The sequence below is a fragment of the Cannabis sativa genome, chromosome 9, assembly GCF_029168945.1.
Source record: "Cannabis sativa cultivar Pink pepper isolate KNU-18-1 chromosome 9, ASM2916894v1, whole genome shotgun sequence".
Classification (NCBI taxonomy): Eukaryota; Viridiplantae; Streptophyta; class Magnoliopsida; order Rosales; family Cannabaceae; genus Cannabis; species Cannabis sativa.
In genome coordinates this window covers 43,906,825-43,913,239 of record NC_083609.1, presented here as the reverse complement: position 1 = coordinate 43,913,239, position 6,415 = coordinate 43,906,825, and the positions used below count along the sequence as shown (strand labels likewise).

At 33.3% G+C, this 6,415-nt stretch overlaps 1 non-coding gene across 1 annotated transcript; it reads right to left on the bottom strand.

The window, feature by feature from the left end:
- Positions 1 to 205: 205 nt before the first annotated feature.
- Positions 206 to 311, bottom strand: LOC115724252 (small nucleolar RNA R71). The gene has a single exon (XR_004013052.2). It is a non-coding gene; the product is annotated as a small nucleolar RNA R71 (small nucleolar RNA).
- Positions 312 to 6,415: the final 6,104 nt, after the last annotated feature.

Here is a 6,415-nt window from a genome sequence, read left to right as displayed (position 1 = left end):
GCACCTCTCCATCTTCGAAGAGCTTTGCCAGACATTCAAGGTGAATGGAGTTAGCGATGACGCCATCGGGTTAAGGCTGTTCCCATTCTCACTAAGAGAGCGAGCCAAAAGTTGGTTGGTATCTTTGCCAACCTACTCTATCAACACTTGGGAGGAATTGGCCCTAAAACTCCTTTCCAAATACTTTCCTCCTACGAAGATTGCCAAGCTTAGAGCTGAAATCAATAACTTTACCAGCATGACAACAAATCTCTTTATGAAGCCTGGGAGAGATTAAAAGATTTATTGAGGAAGTGTCCGAACCATGGGATTGAAAAAGTGGTTACAAGTGCATAACTGTTATACTGGATTAAGGAGCAACATTCAAACATTGATAGATGCCTCAGCTGGTGGGGATTTTATGAGAAAAAGTTCTAATGAGGCCTTTGAATTACTTGAAGAGATGGCCATAACTAATCAACAATGGTAAACAGAGAGAGGCCCAACTAAAAAGGTTGGGAGAATGCATGAAGTCGATGCCATAACAAAGTTGACAGCCCAGGAGGAGGCATTAACGAAGCTGGTGATTGCACAAGCCAAGCAAGCTCAAGTTGTCTGCAAGCTGTGTGGAGGAGCTTATACAACTGACACCTGCCCTATCGATAGAAAGTTTGCCGATGGAGCAAGCCTACGCCATTGGAAACTATCTGAATAATTATGGTCGTCAGCAAAACTTCCAAAAGCAGATTCCTAATCAGGAACAACAAGGGTTCTATCCTACGCAAAATCAATCTCAGCAAAGCCAACACTATCAACACAAGACTCTAGTGGAGGGTCTAATCCTCAATTAGACACGTTGCTACAATTCATGACAGAGATTAAGTCTTCCATTAAGGTCTTGGATGTTGGGTTCTGTGCCCTAAATAAAACCCATTACAATCTGATTAGTTATCAATTCAGAATTTTGAAGTGATTTATGTTTACATGTATGTTACATGTTTATGGTTTAATACACATATTTGATATATCCACAAAATCAGTTAAATCCAGAACATATAGTTATTCACAATTACAGTATTGTCAGTACAGTGGAATGTGATTGTGATTATAAGATTCAAAAGACTTAGTCCCTGTTCATCAGTGTTTTGGATTTATAGTGATGTGATAATCAGCGATGAAGTATAGTTACACTTGGAGTAAGTGTTATGTTCTTTCCAGGACATTGGTAAAGTATACTAGTTTCGAATGTATGGAGTATACATTGGACTGGACTGATATTGAACTTGGTCAAAGATATTGTAAACTTACCATTATATCTTTTCAAGTCAATATCAGAAGTTGATCTTAGATTAAGAGAATCTAAATCCTGATATGCTGAGGCTCAATCTCAGGAGTGCTATTCATGTTCTTTGATTTATTAGTTAAGCCTACTTTTGGGTCAGGGTGATATGTATATTTTGGGAACATGATAGCATAACTGAGTGGGAGTGCTGAACATAAATATGGAATCTATAGCTTCTACTGGTGTATAGAAGTAAAGGGATGATTCCCTTCGAGCTTAGTTAAATAGAAGTAAATGGATGAGCTCTTGTTTCAGTGACTATATATTAGATCACTAAAACATCATTTACAGGTAACTAAGTGTTTTAAGGGGCAAAATACATTGAGGGGTGTAAACGGTAAATTGGTCCCATCTCGATGTAAATCATCTATATAAAGGATCTTTTAATCACATTAAGATTATAACAATGGTTAAATGTGATAGCATATTGATATCGTGAAACATATAATATGCTCTATGTAAGTCTGAGAGTGCAATTCCAAGTTCTAAGAGTGGATTCAACAAGGAATTAATAAGTTAGGGATTTACTTGGTAAAACAATTCAACTTATTGGAAGCTCAGCATATAGATCCATGGTCCCCATTCTAGTTGAGACTATACTGTTTGTAATACTCTATAATTGATTTATGATTAATCAATTATAATTCTAAAAATTAGACTATGTCTAATTTGTGAATTCTCACAGTTTAAGGATGAAATTGTAAATAAAAGGGTTTCTAGGTTTAATTATTAATTAAGAGACTTTGTATGTCTAATTAATAATTATATATTAAATGACAATATTATTTAATAATCCATTTTAGTTATTAAATAATTAGTTTTGGTATTTAAATGATTAGAATTGGAAAAATGATATTTTTGGAGAAATAGAAATAAAATTGAGGAAACTGCAAAATCCATGTGAGGCCCATACACACCATGGCCGGCCACATGCTTGCGTGTTTTCAAATTATTATTTTCAATTTTAATTGCCATGTAATTGCTAATCAAAGCCTAGCAAAAATAGGAAAGTGGTGGATCGCACTAACTAAGACAGTTACTCAATTACACAGTAAAAGAGGAAACTGCTTATTTGGAAAGTTGTGCTCTCCCTTTTCCCTATATATAGCAGCCCTTGTTCTCTTCTCTTACATGCATCATAACCCACGAAAATAAGAGAGAAAAGAAGAGAGAATTTCGAAATTCCTTGTGAGAGAGAAGTGCCCACACACATCACTCAGTACTTCAATCATAGTTTGGAAGACTGTGAAGGATCACATCCAACTGAAGGACATCACTGTAAGTTATTCTTAACTTTTATGTGTTTTGTTCATCGTTTTAGAAGTTCATATTTAGGTTGTTAAATCAACATACTTGTGAGTAGATCTAAGATCCTGGTAAAATTAATTCCAACATTGGAAACCCAGGTGGGGCAGTTGGCTTCTTAAAACACTAATAGGGCTCGAGGTAACTTTTCTAGTACTACTGAAGTAAATCCAGAGATAATTGTAATGCAATTACCTTGAGAAGTGGTTAGACTTATGCTGGGCCAAACCAAGATAAACCAAAGGAGGAAGAAGAGGGAGAACCAGCACCAACACAAGAGAAGAAGAAGACTACTAACGGTCTTCAACAAAAAGAAACACCACCTCCCATCAGCATTGATCATCACATCAAAATTTCTTATCTTCAAAATTTCGAAATTTCTTGAAATATTCAAGATACTGCACATCAACATCTCATTCATAGAGGCTTTGGAACAGATGCCAACTTACCTAAAGTTCATGAAAGATGTCCTATTGAAGAAAAGGAAGTTGGAAGAATTTGAGATGGTGGCACTGTTGGGTTTTATGCCCTAAATAAAACTCATTTCAATATAATCAGATTTACTTATTAATATAGATCAGAAATAACATTTATTGTTGCATGGTTCACATGATTTATTTCATGATTATATGTATATAATGTATGAATTCATCTGCAACCCTTTTCACATACTTGATCCTGTTTATTATGCTGTCAACATATTGTAAAGTAAACATGACTATGTGAATAAAGATTCCTAGATTTATCAGACAGAGGGTTTTACTGATATGATAATCTACAACAGAGTTTACTTGCATTTGGAGAAATGCTATGTTCTTTCCAGAGCATTGGTTAAAGTAAAGCTCAGGTTGGATGCATGGAGTATGCATCGGAAGGGACCGATATTGAACTTTGACTTAGATTTATTAAACTTACCGTAATATCTATTCAAGTCAATATCGCCTAGTTGATCCTAGATTAAATGATCTTAATCCTGTTATGATTAGGCTCAATCTGAAGAGGCTATTCGTGTTCTTTGATTTGTTAGTTAAGCCTACTTTTAGGTCAGGGTGATACGTACATTTTGGGAACACGGTAGTGCAATTGAGTGGGAGTGCTAACATAAACATGGAATCTATAGCTTCTATTTGGCAAATAGTAAGTAAAGGATGATCTCCTTCGAGCTTGACCAAACGAAAATAAATGGTGGAGATCTCATTTCACATAAGCTGAAATATCATTTATACGAGGTTAAGTGTTTTAAGGATTAAATACATTGTAGGTTGTAACGGTAATCTAATCCCTTTACAGTGTAGATCATTCATATAGAGGATCATTGATCAAATTAGGATTATAACAATGGATAAATAATGATGTATCTATATGGTGGAACATATAGAGCATTCTATATACTGAGATTGCAATTCTAAGTTCTATGCGTGGATTCAACCAAGAATTAATAAGTCAGTGAATTTAGGTTATAAATTCTTGATCTGCTTATAGGAAGCTCGGTTATATAGACCCATGGTCCCTCCACTAGTTGAGATAATATTGCTTGTAAGACTCATATAGTTGGTTTTGATTAATCAATTATAATTCTCAATTTATACTATGTCTATTTGTGAATTTTTCACTAAGAAAGGGCGAAATTGTAAAGAAAGAGTTTTAGGGGAATATTTGTTAATTATGATAATTTTTATGGTTCAATTAATAAATATGATAAATTACAATATTATTTAATAATTATTTATAGTTATTAAATAGTTAGAATTGGCATTTAAATGGTTGAATTAGAAAAGTTGGCATTTTTGAGAAAATCAAATGCAGAAAAGATAAAACTGCAAAATCCAAGTAAGACCGATTACACTACATGACCGGCCACTTGGAATGATTTTTCAAACTAATATTTTCATTATTTTAATGCTAAATAATTCAAACCTAACCCTAGTGGAATGCTATATAGATAGTGAAGGCTTCAAGAAATTTACACTTAAATTTTACACTTCTTATTCAGAAAAACCTGAGCCTTCTCTCTATACCTGGCCGCCCACTCTCTCTCTCTCTTCCTCCTTGAGATTTCGAAAGACTTAGTGATTAGAGTAGTGTCCACACACAGCAAGTGATACCTCAATCATATTGAGGAAGATCGTGAAGAAAGACTTTCAACAAGAAGGAGTTTCAGCATTAAAGAAGGAGAGAAAGAGATCCAGGTTCAGATATTGATAATGCTCTGCTACAGAAAGGAATCAATGGCTAGATATCTTAACGGAAGGAGTCATATTATTCCGCTGTACCCAATGTAAGGTTTACTAAACTTTATATGTGTTTATTTCATCGTTTTAGAAAGTTTATATTTAGGGTGTTAATCAACATACTTGTGAGTAGATCTAAGATCGTGGTCAAATAATTTCCATCAACTGGCCTCAGAGCCATGGTAATTGATTTGCTTGCAAGAAATTTGGACTTTAAAACGATTGTTTGATGTTTTGGATGGTATCATGTTGTATTGAGTGTTATATAATGATTGATAGATGTTTGTGAATTTTCGTGAAAAATAATTGAATATCTGGTTCTGGAATTATTTTTATTGGATAGTATGGAAAAAAATAAACAAGTTACTTTTTTACAGAACTCAATTTCAATTTAATTTGAATTAGTTATGATTTTTTGAAGTTTCGAAAAAAACGGGATCGTGCAACAGGGACACGGGAGCGGAAATCATGCAATTCCTTCCCTGCACCGAGGTTCCACGCCCAAGCACACCCCATGCGCGCGCGGACGTGTATGCTCAGCATACTGTCTGTACAGCTCGCAATTTTTTCGTTTTTCTTCGATTTTTCATGCTATTTCATGGATTTAACTTCCGATTTTTTGTGTAGTTCTGTATTTATACATTTACTATTCCTAATTCAATTCTAATTATCATAATTAAATTAATTAATGTTCTTTTTAATTTAATTCAAGATATTAGTGTAATTTGAATTTGAAAATAGTAAATATCTATCTTATTGCTTAATTATCTATCTTATTTTTAAATTTGATTATATCTTATCTTATTTTTAAATTTAAGGTCAGATATTAAATTTTAAATTTTTTTTTTTTTTAAATAATTTGACCTTATTTAAATTTAAAATAAGATAACTATAATCATGTAATTCTAAATAGATGTAAGATATTTTGCTAACTATTTTTAAAATTTAATGTTATTTTATAAATAAAAATTAAATAAAAATTAAAAAAGATAAATAAATCCTACATCCAACTATCCAGCTAACCTTGTTGCAGGAGTATATGTTTTAGCTTGTTTGTAAGCTTTTGAAACCTATTATTGCTTGATTTCAAATAGCCATGGTTAACTTGTTGACAGATCCAATGATCTGATTTTAACTCATGGCTCCCTTGTCAAGTAAATAATTTGTAACAGGTATATTTACAATCTTCTTTCATCTGTGTATGACCTAGCAACATGATAGGATCCATCCAAATTGTGTGCCTATGTGAGCCTATGTGTTTAATTTTATTATAGATGCATATAGGTTGTTGTTGCTAAATAAAATATCATAGTTTTTGATAGATTTTATGTAGGCCCATTTAGTTTTGGGCCTATTCAATTAATAACAGTTGTTCATTTTAAGGTTAAATTCCTCTCTTTCGGGCCTTGTGTGAGAGTTGGAAGCCATAGTAGTGGGTACGACATACTGAACCCAGCACCCCCTCACATGAACTACCCCAATTGTGAAGGCCCATTTGCCTGATTTGAATAACTGTGCTAGGTTAATTAAATTAGTTTAACCTAATAAAATTGATTAG